This window comes from Trachypithecus francoisi, unplaced genomic scaffold (assembly GCF_009764315.1).
Source record: "Trachypithecus francoisi isolate TF-2019V2 unplaced genomic scaffold, Tfra_2.0 Lachesis_group6, whole genome shotgun sequence".
Classification (NCBI taxonomy): Eukaryota; Metazoa; Chordata; class Mammalia; order Primates; family Cercopithecidae; genus Trachypithecus; species Trachypithecus francoisi.
The window spans coordinates 8685046-8702754 of record NW_022681471.1 but is presented as its reverse complement, the minus strand read 5'-3'; the positions used below and the strand labels follow the sequence as shown (position 1 = coordinate 8702754).

General features: G+C 39.6%; 1 non-coding gene across 1 annotated transcript; it reads left to right on the top strand.

Moving 5' to 3' along the window:
- The first annotated feature begins 15731 nt into the window (after positions 1–15731).
- Positions 15732–15808, top strand: LOC117078643. Its single transcript, XR_004435081.1, has one exon. It is a non-coding gene; the product is annotated as a small nucleolar RNA SNORD81 (small nucleolar RNA).
- The last annotated feature ends 1901 nt before the right edge of the window (positions 15809–17709 follow it).

The window sequence follows — 17709 nt, the reverse complement described above, 5'->3', positions numbered from 1 at the left end:
AGATGTGGGAGGGGACACAGAGCCAAACCATACCAACCCATTGTCTTTTTCTTTATCATTTAGAATTCCTATAAGACAGATTTTGACTCACTTATTTTTCAGTTGTCCTCTTCTGAGTTGTTCATGTTAATCATCAATGACCATAACGTAAGTACTACTCCTGTTGTTTCTTGCTCTGGATGACATATTAATAATATCAAGTTGTCTATTTGAGAAACAATTCAATAGAAAATCAGTCCTTGTAATTTCGTGTACTGTAATTTGTAGTATCTGACCTTGTGATTTTTAAAAAAGAGGCTCTTGTTTAAGCACTGCTTGATTTCTGACTCCTTGGCATCTTAATGCCTGTAGCAGGGCTTTCCTGATTAGCAATCATTGAGGGCTCTTGCTGAACCTCAGATACAGCTGCATTGCAGCATATTTTTAGGAATGTTTCCCTCCTGACTCTCAAAGTAAATCTCATGGGTCTTACATAGTTTATATTTTGGGTTACAGTATTCTAAATATACTTTGCAATTTTGGTAAAAATGCATCCAGCCATTGTCATATGATACTGATATGTATTGGTAAATAATTCAACACAGTATTGTTTCTAATTTTTAACAGTTGAAAACCTAATAAAAACCTTTTGGCATATTATATAGTATATATTATTACATTTGTGTAGTGGAAGGATACAACATTTTACTGTATCAATTTTCCTTTTTTTTTTTTTCGAGACAGAGTCTTGCCCTGTTGCTCAGGATGTAGCAGCGCAATTGCATGATTTCGGCTCACTGCAACTTCGACCTCCCAGGTTTAAGTGATTCTCATGCCTCAGCCTCTCTAGTAGCTGGGATTACAGGCCTGCACCACCATTACCAGCTATTTTTTTTTAAGTGAATAATGGGATTTCACTATGTTGACCAGACTGGTCTTGAACACCTGGCCTCAAGTGATCCACCCTCCTCAGCCTCCCAAAGTGCTGGGATTACTTGGTGTGAGCCACTGAGCCCGGCCTTATGCTCTTTGAATTTTCTAACCGCGTGTGTAATCTTTTTAAAATGCATCTCAGGTTAACTGATAGTGGCATTGTGAGGACTTTTTGTTCCCTTCCTTTTACATATTTAATTGAAATAAAACAAATGAAATATTATTTAAAACGCAAATTATGCATTATTAGCTCAATATAGAAAAAATGGAAGAAAATATGCAAAAATGTTATTGGTGATTATTTCTGGATTATGGATGGTTTTTATTTTTTGCTTCAATAGTTTTTGTGGTACTGGTAGTTTTGGGTTACATTGAAAATTTCTTCAGTGGTAATTTTTGAAATTTTAGTGCATTTGTCATCTCAACAGTGTACATTGTACCCAGTATGTAGTCTTTTTTTTTTATCACTCACCCCCGACCAGCCTTTCCTACAGTTGCCAAAGTCTATTATATTATTCTTATGCCTTTGCATCCTCATTGCTTAGCTTCCACTTATAAGTGAGGACATACAATATTTGGTTTTCCATTCCTGAGTTATTTCACTTAGAATAATGGCCTCCAGCTGCATCCAAGTTGCTACAAAAGACATTGTTTCATTCTTTTTATGGCTGAGTAGTATTCCATGCTGTGTATATACCACATTTTCTTTATGTACTCATTGGTTGATGGACACTTAAGTTGATTCCATATCTTTGCAATTGCAAATTGTGCTGGTATAAGCATGGGTGTGCATGAGTCTTTTTTATGTAATGACTTCTTTTCCTTTGGGTATATACCCAGTAGTGGGATTGCTGGATTGAATGGTAGTTCTACTTTTAGCTCTTTAAGGAACCTCCATACTCTTTTCAATAGTGGTTGTACCACTTTATATTCCCACAAGCAGTGTAAAAGTGTTCCCTGTTCACCACATCCACACCAACATCTATTATTTTTTAATATTTAAATTATGGGCATTCTTACAAAAGTAAAGTGATATCTCATTGTGAGATTAATTAGCATTTCCTTGATGATTAATGATGTGCATTTTTTAATATGTTTGTTGGCTATTTGTATATCTTCTTTTGAGAAATATCTATTCGTGTTTGTATTAGTCCATTCTCTCATTGCTATAAAGAACTACCCAAAACAGAGTAATTTATGAAGAAAAGAGGTTTAATTGACGGATATTTATGCAGGCTGTACAGAAAACATGGCTGGGGAAGCCTCAGGAAACTTACAATCATGGCAGAAGGCAAAGGGAAAGCAGGCACATCTTCACATGGTGGAGTAGAAGAGAGAGAAAGAATAAAGGGGGAAGTGCTACACGCTTTCAAACAACCAGATTTCATGAGAACTCACTCATTATCACAAGAACAGCAAGGGTAAAATTTGCCCCCATGATCCAATGGCCTCCCACCAGGTCCCTCCCACAACACAGGATTATAATTTAACATGGGATTTGGGTGGGGACACAGAGCCAAACCATATCAATGTTCTCTGCTCACTTTTTGATGGGATTATTTGTTATTTTTGGCTGATTTGTTTGAGTTCCTTGTAGATTCTGGATACTAGTACTTTGTCAGATGCATAGTTTGTGAATATTTTCTTCCATTCTGTGGTTTGTCTGTTTGCTGATTATTTCTTTTGCTGTGCAGGAGTTTTTTAGTTTAATTAGGTCCCATTTATTGATTTTTGTTCTTTTGCATCTGATTTTGGGGTCTTAGTCATAAATTTTTTTGCCTAAGCCAAAACCCAGACAAGGTTTTCCAACATTATCTTCCAGAATTTTTATAGTTTCAGGCCTTAAATTTAAGTCTTTGATCCATGTTGAGTTGATTTTTGTGCAAGGTGAGAGATGGGAATCCAGTTTCTGTCTCCTACTTATAACTTTCCTGTTTTCCCAGCACCATTTATTGAATAGGGTGTCCATTCCCTAATTTATGTTTTTGTATGCTTTGTTGAAAATCAGTTGGATGTAAGTGTTTGGCTTTATTTCTGAGTTCTCTATTCTGTTCCATTGGTCTACATGCCTATTTTTATAGCACTACCATGCTTTTTTGGTTACTATAATCTTGTAGTATAATTTGAAGTCACATAATGTTATGCCTCCAGGTTTTTTTGTTTGTTTGTTTGTTTGTTTTGCTTAGTATTGCTTCGGCTATGTGGGCTCTTTTTTGGTTCCATATGAATTTTAGGATTGTTTTTCTAGTTTTGTGAAGAACGCTGATGTTATTTTTCTGGGAATTGCATTGAATCTGTAGATTGCCCTTGGCAGTGTGACCATTTTCACAATATTGATTCTACCCATCCATAAGCATGGAATATGGTTCCATTTGTTTGTGTCATCTATGATTTCTTTTATCAGTGTTTTGTAGTTTTTCTTGTAGAGATCTTATACTTCCTTGGTTAAGTACTTCCCTAATTATTATTATTTTTTCACCTGCTGTAAAAGGGATTGAATTCTTGATTTGATTTTCATCTTGGTTGTCATTGGAATATAGCAGTGCTACTAATATATGTACATTGACTTTGTATCCTGAGACTTTGCTGAATTCATTTATGAGATCTAAGAGCTTTTTGGATGAGTCTTTAGAGTTTTATAGGTATGTGATCACATCATTAGTGAACAGTAACAGTCTGACTTCCTCTTATCCAATTTGGATGTCCTTTATTTCTCTCTCTTGTCTGATTGCTCTGGCTAGAACTTCCAATACTATGTTGAATAGAGGTGGTAAAAGTGGGCATCCTTGTTTTGTTCCAGTTCTCAGAGGGAATGCTTTTAATTTTCTCCATTTAGTATGATGTTGGCTGTGAGTTTGTCATAGATTTCTCTTATTACTTTGAGGTAAGTCTCTTTTATGCCTATTTTGTTGAGATTTTTTTTTTTTCCAGAAAGGGATGCTGGATTTCATAAAATGCTTTTTCTGCTCCTATTGAAATAACTATATGATGTTTGTTTAAATTCTGTTTATGTGATGTCACACATTTATCGACTTGTGTATATTAAACTATCCCTGCATCACTGGGATGAAGCACACTTGAACATGATGTATTATCTGTTTGACGTGCTGTTGGATTTGGTTAGCTAGTATTTTGTGAAGGAGTTTTGCATCTATGTTCATCAGGGATATTGGTCTGTAGTTTCTTTTTTTGTTATGTCCTTTCCAGGTTTTGATATTAGGGTTATCCTGGCTTCATAGAATGATTTAGGAAGTATTCTGTCTTTCTCTATCTTTTGGAATAGTTGCAGTATGACTGGTACCATTTCTTCTTTGAATGTCTGGGAGAATTCAGCTGTGAATCCATCTGGAATTTTTTTTGGCATTTTTAAGATTACTGATTCAATTTTGCTGCTTGTTATTGGTCTGTTAAGGGTTTCTGTTTCTTCCTGATTTAATGTAGGAGGATTGTAAAATTCCAGAAGTTTATGCATTTCCTCTAGATTTTCTGATTTGTGCATGTAAAGGTGTTCATAGTAGCCTTGAATGACCTTTTGTATTTCTGTGGTATCAGTTGTAATATCTCCCATTTTGTTTCTAATTGAGCTTATTTGGATATTCTCTCTTTTCCTGGTTAATCTTGCTAATGGTCTATTAATTTTGTTTAAATTTTCCAGTCTTTTGTTTGTTTGTTTGTTTCAATTTCATTTAGTTGTGCTCTGATCTTTGTTATTTCTTTACTTCTGCTCAGTTTGGATTTAGTTTGTTCTTATTTTCCTAGTTCCTTAAAGTATGACATTAGAGTGTCGATTTGTGCTCTTTCAAACTTTTCTATGTAGGCAATTAACGCTATGAATTTTCCTCTTAGCACTGCTTTTGCTGTATCTTAGAGGTTTTGATAAGTTGTGTCACTATTATTCATTTCAAATAATTTTTATATCTCCATCTTGATTTCATTGTTAACCCCCAAATCATTCAAGAGCACATTATTTAATTTCCATATATGTGTGTAGTTTTGAAGGTTCCTTTTGGAGTTGATTTCCAGTTTTATTCCGCTGTGGTATCAGAAGATATTTGATATGATTTTCATTTTCTTACATTTATTGAGACTCATTTTGTGGCCTATCATATGGTCTATCTTGGAGAAGGTTCAATGGGCTGATGAGAAGAATGTATATTCTACAGTTGTTGGGTAGAATGTTCTGTAAATATCTGTTAAATCCATTTCTTCTGGGTATAGTTTAAGACCATTGTATCTTCATTGACTTTCTGTCTTGATGGTCTGTGTAATACTGTCAGTGGAATATTGAAGTTCCCCACTATTATCGTGTTGCTGTCTATCTCATTTCTTAGATATGGTAGAAATTGTTTTATAAATCTGGGAGGGCCAGTGTTAGGTGCATATAAATTTAGGATTATCATATCTTCTTGTTGTACTGACCCTTTTATCATTATATAATTACCTTCTTTGCCTTACTGTTGTTGCTTTAAAGTATGTTTTTTCTGTTATAAGAATAGCTATTCCTGCCCATTTTTGGCTTCCACTTGTGTGAAATATCTTTTGTCATCCCTTTGCCTTAAGTTTATATGAGTCCTTATGTGTTAGATTAGTCTTTTGAAGACAGTAGATATTTAGTTGTTGTTTTTCTTATCTATTTGTCTATTCTGTATCTTTAAAGTGGAGCATTTAGGTCATTTACATTCAGCATTAGTATTGAGATGTGAGGTACTGTTCTATTCATTATGCTATTTGTTGCATGAATACCTTGTGTTTTATTTTTATTATGTTATTGTTTTATAGGCCCCATAAGATTTATGCTTTAAAGAGGCTCTATATTGATGTATTTTGAGGTTTTGTTTCAAGATTTATAACTCCTTTTTAACATTTCTTGTAGTGCTGGTTTTGTAGTGGAAATTTCCCTCAGCCTTTGTCTGAAAAAGATTATCTCTCCTTCATTTATGAAGCTTAGGTTTGCTGGATACCAAATTTTTGGCTGATAATCATGTTGTTTAAGGAAACTAAAGATAGGACCCTAATCTCTTCTTGCTTGTAAGGTTCCTGCTGAGAAATCTGCTGTTAGGTTTTTTTAAAATAGATTACCTGGTGTTTTTGTTTCACAACTCTTAAAATTCTTTCCTTCATGTTGACTTTAAACAGCCTGATGATCATGTACCTTGTTAGTAGTCTTTTTGCAAAAAAATTTCCAGGAGTTTGTTGAGTTTCTTGTATTTGGATATCCAGATCTCTAGTAATACCAAGGAAAATTTTCTCAATTATTCCCTCAAATATGTTTTCCAAACTTTTAGACTTCTCTTCTCCTTCAGGAACACCAATTATTCTTAGATTTGGCCATTTAAAATAATATATTTCTTGGAGACTTTGCTCATTTCTTTTTATTCTTTTTTCTTTATCTTTGTTTGATTGGGTTAGTTCAAAAGCCTTGTCTTCAAGCTCTGAAATTCTTTCTTCTATTGGTTCTAGTGTATTGCTGAAACTTTCCACTGCATTTTGTATTTTCCTAAGTGTATTGTTCATTTCCCAATATTTTAATTGGTTTTTCTTTATGATATCTGTCTCTCTGGAAAATTTTTCATTAATATCCTGACTTTATTACTTTCTTTATGTTGGTTTTTATCTTTCTTTGGTATCTTCTTGAGTATCTTAATAATTAACCTTCTGAATTCTGTATCTGGCATTTAACAGATTTCATCTCGGTTTAAATCCATTGCTGAAGAACGAGTATGATCTATTGGGGGTGTTACAGAACCTTGTTTTGTTATATTAGCAGAATTAATTTTCTGATTCCTTCTCATTTAGGTAGACTATTTATTCAAGTAGTTCTTGAATTTATTTTTGATTTGACTGTGTTCTTTTTTAATTTAATGTTTCCCTCCTAAGGATCTGGCTTTAATGTTTACAGTTTATTATAGCCAAATTTGATTTTTGCTGCTTTTAGGGGTGAAGACTCTGTATGAGTTCCTTAGTTACAGAGAGTTTTTGTGCACTGACTTTCCCAGATGCTGGTTGTAGTAGTTATGTACTTGATGTGTGGGCAAGTTCACTGTCTCTTATGGGGTTGGAACGTCAGAGATCTCTTGAAGCCTATCTCGTTCTCTTGTGTTGTACATTTTATTTAATTTTTCCTCAGTATTTTCTTTAATGAGTTGATTATTTAGGCTTCAGGATAGTAGGGGAGGTATCCCTGGGTAGGCACCAGTTGTAGCTAAAGCAGATAGGTAGATGTAATACCAATGGTGTGCAGAGGTCCCAGGCTTGATGAAGATGGCTGAGGGAGCCCTCTATTAGATGTGCTGAGGTTTTATCAGAGTGAAGGGTAGGAGCTACATCAGGTCACCTGCCAGGCCAGCAGGAAAGCTATCCACTTCCAGGCCTCACTCCTGTCCCAGTGTTCCAGCTACTCAGATCAGACAAGCACCTCTTTTCATCTGATGTTCCAAGTGTGGAAGAATTGTGACTCTGCCTCTTGTGCATGCCTGAATCTCGGGAGTGTTCCTCCTGTGGGGCTGCAATCACCCTGAATTGTTCCAGGAAGGCTGTCTATAGGTGCATCCATGTTGTGTTCCCATGGGAGAAGCTGCAGCTGTGTCTGCAGTGGTGTGCAAGGGGGGAACAAGGACCCCCTTCTCCAAGACCCTTCATGATCACAGAGACTGCCAGCCTATTGGGTAGAGGTGCAGATTTTCCCTACTGTGCCCAGCACTGCAATTGCGTCTCTGCTGTAAGAAAATTTCCACCAATGAAAAAATCTGGGACTCAAGACCTGCCATTCCGATTCTTTTGTCCCATGGGACATTCCCCTAATGCGGTGCACTCCCTCTTCCCCTAGGAATGGGACTTCCTGAGAGCCAGAATACAGTGATTGTTACTGCTCTTCTAGGTCTAGCCACCCTATGGGGCTACTAGACTCTGGGTTGGTACTGGGAAATATCTGCCGCAGATCCACTGATGTGATCTGTTCAGTTCTCCCAGCAGTGGATACCAGCACCTACTCTGATGGAGGAGGCAGGGGAGCGGTGTAGACTCTGTGAGATTTCTTAGTTGTGGATAGGCTTAGTGTGCTGGCTTTCTCAAATGCTGGTTATAATAGTAGTGAGCTTATCATGTGGACAGACGGAAGACCTCTAGTTACTCACAGTGTTGCAGGCAGTGGTGATAGTTGAGGTCATGCGACCATTTTCTTCTTGAGTGCAGTGTTATTCTACCTAGAGGTGCTGTAATGGCCTGTGTTGATTGGTCTCCAGCCAGGAGGTGGCACTTGCAAAAGATCATCAGCTGCAGTAGTAACAGTGGGATTTGAGTTGCGCTAAGTTTCCCGGAGGAAATATTCTGGTTTGTCAGGTGATGAGTGGGGCTATAAAGCTCCCAAAAGTTTATTTCCTTTGTGTTAAGCTACCGGGGTGGGTGGAGGGATGTCATCAGATGGGGCAGGGTTAGGCGGGTCTGAGCTCTTACTCTCTGTGAAGGACGGGGTGGTTGCCAGGCCACTAGGGTAGTGTTCTGGAGGAAGGTAGAAGTGCCTCTGCTGCACAGGAGAGTTTGCTAAGGGAGTCTGGAGTAGCAGGCTGCAACAGTAAGCCTTACCCAGCTCCCAGGCAGTTGGTGAGGCCAGTCTCACTCCTGTAGTGCTCTTCTGATAGCACCAGGTTTAGATCCAGGCATTCTGCGCACAGATGTCAGATATGCCCCAGGCCGAGAGGCAGCAACCATGCCTTTCAAACCATGCCCCTCCCCGTCTGCCTGCAGGGCTGGGTGCCAAGCTTCTGTGCTCGAGTCTGAAGCATACTTCCTGCTTGATCCCTGGGTTCTGATCAAGGGAATGGGTCCCCGCTTGAGATTATATCACAAAATTCATTTGGGAGCTTCTTTCACTCTGCAAGCTCTTCCCGAGCTTGTTGGGTGTCTTCCCCGAGGGCGCCTGTGGGATATAGTCAGAACAGCTTCCTTAGGTTCCCTATTCCCTAGGGATAGGAATGCCTGCAAGGCATTTTCTGCTGCTGCTTCTACTTTTATGTTTTACACGCTCCGTCAATCCTTCCCAGGTCTGTGTAGGGTTAAGGCCTTCTCCCACGGTCTGAATTTTCAGATTCCCCAGTGGGGATGTATGCTCGGAAGCAGACTCTCCACTTCTCACACTCTGGGAATTTACAGGTGTTTTGCCTGTCTCACAGAGTAGGCTGCAGCCTGCCACTTCTTTCAAAGGATCTGTAGATTCTTTCAGGTTTCCTGTTAAGTTCCTGTGTTGGTTCTTGGGGGAAAAAAATAGTGTGAATTTCTCTCCACTATTCTGTCCTTCCAGGTGGGAGGGCCGCACTAACACTGCCTCCAGTCTGCCATCGTAAAAAAAACTAATTATGGATGTTTTTAGTAGCATTCAAAAAAATGTTTAACTTTTAATTGCAGGGCTGCAGGTGCAGGTTTGTCATATAGGTAAATTGTGTCTTGCAGGGGTTTTGTGTAAAAATTATTTCATAGCCCAGATAATAAGCATAGCGATTAGCTCTGATGACTGGAGAAACACCAGGGTCCTTGGCCTCATGCCGACGGGATTAACAACACGGACACGCGTGGAGTGGTTTTAAGGAGCAAAAAGTTTAATAGGCAAGAAGGAAGGAAGAAAGAAGAGAACAGCTCCCTGTACAGAGACAAGGGAGGGAGGCTTGGAAGAAAAAGAAACCCCATGCATGGCAGAAAGGCAGTTCATTATATCAGGAGGCTGGGGCAGGGGGTGTCTTGTTGCGTACGGCCCAGAGGATTGGTTTGGCCAGGTGTGTCATTCACGTAGCTTGCCAAAAACCTGGCCCTCCTAACTTAGTCCGTTAGTATGCAAATGTGGGTCCTCGTGATGTTTTGAACACATGATGTTATGTGGAGGTGGCCATCACACTTGGCACAATGGTGATAAGAAGAGGGCAGGAATCACCATATTGGGTGAACCCGGTTTCTAATGGCTGGTATTTGCATATCAAAGCTTGACAGCCCAGCCCTTCAAGCTGCCTTTTCTGTTAGAAAAGAGATGGTTGGGGGTTGTTTCTTATTACAGGAAAATTTCCACTGAGAACCTTTACCCTTACTATCCTACCTAAAATCATTTCTCAATAACTCCTGTATTATTCCCCCCTCAAAGAGAAGTGAACCTAACTGCTGTTGGGAGGTGTTGGATGATGATTCTTTCTGGCTGCTTCCTGCCTCAAAGGGGCTTTGTGTGGCGGAACAGCGGTTGGGCCTTCTCCTGAGGTTGAATGGTGTGTCCATGTGTGGCTCTGCTCACAGCACCATTTGGAGTTTAATTGCTTCTAGGTGAAAACAGATACATTTTACAATAAGTTTTAAAATATAGGGTTAGAATATAAGTATTAAGGTTACCATCATTACTGGGGGTCCCATAGAACATAACTGACAGTAGAGTTTGACACCTGTTTGTTACACCAGTGGATTGCAATACCGGTTTGCCTCCACTAGATGTCGATGTACATTACCAGAAACGTTAATATAAAAGTTACTTTTTCCTAGAGAAAAGCATATTTTCCCCTTGATTTGCCATTAGAGAATAACTTTAGGCTTAGGCCATCTTTTTAACTTGCAGTATGATTGGGAGAAATGCATTATTGGCTGGCTAAAATAACTTTAGCGTTAATTTTGACAATTACTTTCCTTTAATTATTATAGTTTTTCATGACTTTCACAGACCCTCTCACAACATCCTTAAGCTTTCTGACTTGTCCCAAACATCTTTCCCTTAAACAACCAGTCATTTCATTTTAGGACAAGTATTTACCATAAAAATCCTTTCTTATATAAAATTTCTTTCTTTATAACCTTCTTTTCATAGCTTAGAGTGTCTTATATTACCAATCTTTAGTAAAAAGTCCTATTGAACTTAATGATAGTAAAACTTTTATGCTTGCTTCTTATCCGTAACTGTTGCTCCTGTTATAAGCAAAACAACCTTGACTAAATTTCTCCTGTAATTATTAATCCTGTTATAAGGATGATAATCAGGCAAAATATTACAGCAATTATAATTTTACAAACAGAATTCCACACTGTGGGTGCTGCCACAGTGTACAGTTCTATTGCAAATAGTAGCGTGACTATAACCATTTTCCCAAGAGTGGCATGGTAAATAATTGTCATTTAAAACTTGACTTGCCCAGATATAGTATTTCCCTTTGGAGATTTACAAAGTTACAAATGCGATTCTATGAATAATTAAATCTCCCTGCAAATATGCATTAAGAAGAAGTTCTAATATTTGGTGGCAAATTTTGAGACAAAAGGACAGAAATGACAAAAAGTATCTGTTGAGGTAAAGGTGGGACTCAGTAAGATGCATAGTCCTTCACTCAGTTTCTTATCTTTTATGGTGTTTAGCTTAAGATCTTCTACTTCTCCACATTGATATACAGGGTGTTCCTCTGGGCTGTCAAGGGTTGCTCCTTCAGCTCTTCAGGCTTTGAATTGAGTGTGATGTATCCAGGAGTTGATTCCTATAACTTTTACTGCTGAGAAGATTGAAAGAAGAACAGTGGTGGTTCCTTCCCAGGTTGGCTTATGGAAGGAGAGAGAGGAAAATTTTCACTAATACTAAATTTCCTGGTTAAAGAAAGGTGGTTTTATTTCCTGGGCTTGGGCTTCTGCTAGTTGTGTTCATTCTTGTTGGAAGTGAGCTAGAGAGGTTACATGCTTAACCAATGTAGAGGTTTTCTGCCTGCAAACAATCTCTGAGCACACTGATAAGTTTTATCCTTTCTCCAGTGAAAAGCTTGGTGAAGGATTTTAAGGACCTTCATTGGCTGGAGGCTGGCAAATAGAGTTTGCCATCCTGAGGGCTGAAAAGTATGCCCTTGAGAAGTGGCCTATTCTATTTCTGCAGGGGAATACTGAGGTTGAATTTCTTTTATGGAGCCCTCCTAGATTAGAAGGGCTTGAAGTGTGTCAGTGCCTTGAGGCTCCCTTGCCTTTGATTTAGCTGGCTGATCAGCTCATCTGTTTTCTTTGGCTACCTCATCTGTTCCCTTTCGATGGTCACTATAATGCATCCCTGCTATCTGTCATGCAAGAAAAACTGAGGATAATAATCTGCTAGTTTCCTGGTGATATTTTATAGTAGATCCATTAGTGGTAAGAAAATTCTTTTCCTTTTCAATGGCAGCATGAGCATGGAAAATCAGGAAGGCATACTTGGAGTCAGTATAAATGTTAGTTACCTTTCCCTGGCTTAATTTAAGTGCTTTTGTAAGAGCTATTAGCTCAGCTAATTGAGTGCTTATGTTTGGGGACAGTGACTATTGCTTATCCTGCCTTACCGGGCTGTTTGCTAGCTAAGAGCTCCCACCAGAGAACGGTGATCCTGCCACATTATATGGGGTGTAAACAGTTCAATTATGTCCTGGGGTTAACTTGGAGGCTTTTCTGACTAATAGAGCTATCATGACAATGGCTTGGAAGCATGTTGTAAATAGGTCCTCCTAACTACAACCAAAGTGGAGAAAAATATTGGATTAGGATTTTTCCTGAGATGCCAATTACGGTCAGGCTATAGGAAGAGGGGAGACCTGGATTCGAGAGAAAAAAAGAGAGAAACTGGCTCTAGTGTTTAGAAGGAGGTCTGCTTTCCTTTCTTCAATTTCCAGAATCACCTGGGACTCCTGTGCTATGATGGCAATTGGAGTTGCTGGAGCTGAGGTTTGAGCCCTGGGATCCATCGGTCCTGCCGTACCATCTGTAAGACTGGTCCTGATCCCAGTGACCTCCGCCTCTGGGGGCAGTTCTGTCTCCAGTGGCTTTCACCACAGGCTGAACAGGGTCAAGGTGGCTTCTTTTTGCTGCCTGGGAATTCCTTTTTAAAATGCCCTGGTCTACAATGAGATGCCATCTCACACCAGTTAGAATGGCGATCATTAAAAAGTCAGGAAACAACAGGTGCTGGAGAGGATGTGGAGAAATAGGAACACTTTTACACTGTTGGTGGGATTGTAAACTAGTTCAACCATTATGGAAAACAGTATGGCGATTCCTCAAGGATATAGAACTAGACGTACCATATGACCCAGCCATCCCATTACTGGATATATACCCAAGGGATTATAAATCATGCTGCTATAAAGACACATGCACACATATGTTTATTGCGGCACTATTCACAATAGCAAAGACTTGGAACCAACCCAAAAAAGTCCATCAATGATAGACTGAATTAAGAAAATGTGGCACATATATACCATGGAATACTATGCAGCCGTAAAAAGGGATGAGTTCATGTCCTTTGTAGGGACATGGATGAAGCTGGAAACCATCATTCTCAGCAAACTATTGCAAGAACAGAAAACCAAATACTGCATGTTCTCACTCATAGGTGGGAATTGAATAAAGAGATCACTTGGACACAGGAAGGGGAACATCACACACCAGGGCCTGTTGTGAGATCGGGGGAGGGAGGAGGGATAGCATTAGGAGATATACCTAATGTAAATGATGCGTTAATGGGTGCAGCACACCAACATGACACATGTATACCTACATATGTAACAAACCTGCACGTAGTGCACATGTACCCTAGAACTTAAAGTGTAATAAAAAAATACATAAATAATAAAATAAAATGCCCTGGTCTGCCACACCAATAGCAACTAGCGGATGTACCTCGGGGATCCTGGACTTTGCAAGCCTGCAAAGCTTCTGCTAGAGCCTCTGTACTTCTCCTGAGCTTTCTCTCTTTCTTTTGGGCCTCCTCGTGGTCCCTATTATGAGACTGAAGTGGCCACCTTCAGGAGGTTCTCTAAAGTGCTATTCGGTCCTACAGCTTGCTCCTGTAGTTTTCTTCTAATATTGGGAGTTGCCTGTGTAATAAATTTGTCTTTCAGGATAAGCTGTCCCTTGACTGGATCAGGGGATAAAAAGGTGTGTTCTATTAGTGCCTCTCTCAGCCTTTCCATAAAGGCTTCATGATTTGCACCTGGCTTTTGATCTATTCTAGTCAGTTTAGAGTAATTGAGAGGTTTGGCCCTGGTTTTCCGTAGGGCTTCTAAACTGCATATTAAAAACACTTCCTTTTCCATTCATTCCCTGAGCTATTTCCCCAGTACTATAGCATTTCCTGATCTTGCCTAACAGGATTACTTGCCTGGGCTGTAAAACTTCCCACATACTCAACACACAGGGAGTAAGAGACTGCAGATAGAGAAAGAAGGAAAGAAGGAAAGTTTTGCGACAGGATAGCTGGAAGACAGCCTTGAGATTAAAACAGATTTGAAGTTGAGATTCACTCCATCCTCACCACTCTGATGAATGAATTCCAGACCCATGCACCAAAATGATACAGCTCTGATGGCTGAAGGAACACCAGGCTCCGTGGTCTCGTGCAGATAGGATTAACAACATAGACACACGTGGAGTGGTTTTAAGGCGCGAAAAGTTTAATAGGCAAGAAAGAAGGAAGAAAGAAGAGAACAGCTCTCCCATACAGAGGCAAGAGCGGGGGACTTGGAACAAAGAGAAACCTATGTGTGGCAGAAAGGTAGTTCATTATATCAGGAGGCTGGGGGAGGGGGTGTCTTGTTTGCGTAGGGCCCAGAGGATTGGTTTGGCCAGGTGTGTCATTCACGTAGCTTGCCAAAAACCTGGCCCTCCTTAGTCTGTTAATATGCAAATGTGGGTCGTCGTGATGTTTTGAATACATGGTGTTATCTGGAGGTGGCCATCACACTTGGCACAATGGTAATTAGAAGAGGGCAGGAATCACCATATTGGGTGAACCCAGTTTCGAATGCCGGTATTTGCATATCAAAGCTTGACAACCCAGCCCTTCAAGCCGCCGTTTCTGTTAGAAAAGAGATGGTTCGGGGGTTGTTTCTTACTACAGGAAAATTTCCACTGAGAGCATTTACCCTTACTATCTGCCTAAAATCATTTCTTATTAACTCTTGTATTAATAGTACCCAATAGGTAGTTTTTTGATCCTCACCCTCCTCCCACCCTCCATCCTCAAGTAGGCCCTGGGGTCTATTGTTTCCTTCTTTATGTCCTTGTGTATTCAATGTTTAGCCCCTACTTACAAGTGAGAACATGCAGTATTTGGTTTTCTGTTCCTGCATTAGTTCCCTTAGGATAATGGCCTCTAGCTTCAACCATGTTGCTGCAAAGGACATGATTGCATTCTTTACTATGGCTGAATAGTATTCCATGTTGTATATATACTTTGTTTTCTTTCCAGCTCATGATTGATGGACATCTAGATTGATTCCATGTCTTCACTATCGTGAGTAGTGTTGCAATAAACATATATGCATGCATCTTTATGGAAGATTGATTTATAATCCTTTACGTATATACCAATATTGAGATTGCTGGGTCAAACTCTAGTTCTGTGTAAGTTATTTGAGAAATTTCTGAACTGTTTCTCACAGTGACTGAACTAAGTTTTATTCTCACCAACAATGTATAAGCATTTCCTTTTCTCCACAACCTCGCCAACATCTGTTATTTTTTGACTTTTTAATAACAGTAATTCTGGCAGGTGTCAGATGGTATCTCATTGTGGTTTTGATTTGCATTTCTCTGTTTAGTGATGTTGAACATTTTTTCATATAATTGTTGGTCACGTGTACGTTGCCTTTTGAAAAGTGTCTGTTCATGTCTTTGCCCACTTTTTAATAAGGTTGTTTGTTTTTCCCTTGATAATGTTTTTTGTTTGTTTGTTTTTGTGTGTGTTCCAATAAAACTTTATGGACAAAAGTAGAATGTGGGCTGTAGAGCATTAGTTTTTTTTTTTGTTGTTTGTTTGTTTATTACTCATGTATTCGTTTATTCAAAAATAGCTTTTGGATATATGATAATCTCACTCCAACTTAAACTCTCTTATTGATTATTTGATAATAATAACAGGTCAGATATTTTGTAAAAAAGATATATAGCTATTGGATGTCTGCTCTGCTATGTTTACTATTTTGTTTGGTGAACGAAGAGATGGATAAGCCCCAAGGTCATGGAGTTTATAATGTGCTAGAGGAGATAAGTAGTTAAAATAAATACATTTTCTTGGTCTTGGTAAGGATTAACAGGTAAATTTAGATAGAGTAAGGAATGGTGGGTAATAATATAAAATGTGGTGTTGCTATTTTTTTTTTTTTTTTTTTTTTTTTTGAGGCAGAGTCTCGCTTTGTCGCCCAGACTGGAGTGCAGTGGCCGGATCTCAGCTCACTGCAAGCTCCACCTCCCGGTTTACGCCATTCTCCTGCCTCAGCCTCCCAAGTAGCTGGGACTACAGGCGCCCGCCACCTCGCCCGGCTAGTTTTTGTATTTTTAGTAGAGACGGGGTTTCACCATGCTAGCCAGGATGGTCTCGATCTCCTGACCTCGTGATCCGCCCGTCTCGGCCTCCCAAAGTGCTGGGATTACAGGCTTGAGCCACCGCGCCCGGCCAACGTGTTGCTATTTTTTTTCTTTTTTTTTATACTTTATGTTCTAGGGTACATGTGTGATAATGTTTTTAAGTGTCCTTGATAGTGTTCATTCGAGATTCTTCTAACTTTTTGATGTGAGGGTTTAGCAGTATACACTTTCCTCTTATCACTGCTTTAGCTGTGTCCCAGAGATTGTGGTATGTTGTATCTTTGTTCTCATTTGTTTCAAAGAATTGCTTGATTTCTGCCTTAATTTTATTGTTTACTCAAAAGTCATTGACAGAAAAAGGTTGCTTAATTTCCATGTAATTGTATGGTTTTGAGAAACATTCTTAGTATTCATTTCTATTTTATTGCACTGCGGTCTGAGAGTATGTTTGATATGATTTTGGTTTGAAGACGTTTCCTGAAAATTGTTTTATGGCTGATTGTGTGGTCAGTTTTAGAGTGTGTGCCATGTGGAAATGAGAAGAATGTATATTCTGTTGTTTTTGAGTGGAGAGTTCTGAAGATGTCTCTTAGGTCCATTTGGTCAAGTGTCGAGTTCAAGTCCCAAATATCTTTGTCAGTTTTCTGCCTCAGTGATCTCTCTAATACTCTGTGTGGTGTTTCAGTTCTCCACCATTATTCTGTGGTTATCTAAGTCTCTTTGTAGGTCTCTAGGAACTTCTTTTATGAATATTGGTGCTCTTGTGTTGGCTGCATATATATTTAACATGGTTAAGTCTTCTTGTTGAATTGAATCTGTTAACACAATGTAATGCCCTTCTTTGTCTTTTTGGATTGTTGTTGGTTTAAACTCTGTTTCATCTGAAAGTAGAATAGCAATTCCTCCTTTTTTGTGTTTTCCATTTGCTTGGTAGATTTGGCATGCTCTAACTCTGGGGAGCTGGTTCTAGACTCCCAACTTTCATTCCTTGCCTCTTGAGGTTTGAAACCTGTTTTGTTGGAGAGGCCGAAGTGATCTGCTCTGTAGGCCACAATACTTTGATGGGGAAGTACTGGCTAAAGTGTTTCATACAGGCAGTGCCAGCCAGATCTGTGCTCACTTATTTGTGCCAGCAAATGGAATGGCATGGAGGGGTGCCCACATGGGGGTGGGGTCTGGGCAGCATGGCAGACATGGCATGGCAGGGGCAGGGCATCAGTATGGGTGTGGTTCTGGCACCTGTGCATGCATTAGCACTGCAGCAGTGGAAGTGGTGCAGTGGGCTGCCTGTGCCTCAGTGGCAGTGGGGCGCTGGTAGTGTTGGTGAGAGTGGCAGGGTGTGCTCATGCCAACATGGTGGGAGGCTGGATGTGTGCACACATGTGTGCCATCGGGGGAGGAGGGGAAGGGCCGTACACTTTGTGCCCTTTCAGTCCAGGGTCTGTGCCCTGCCTTCATCCACTCTCA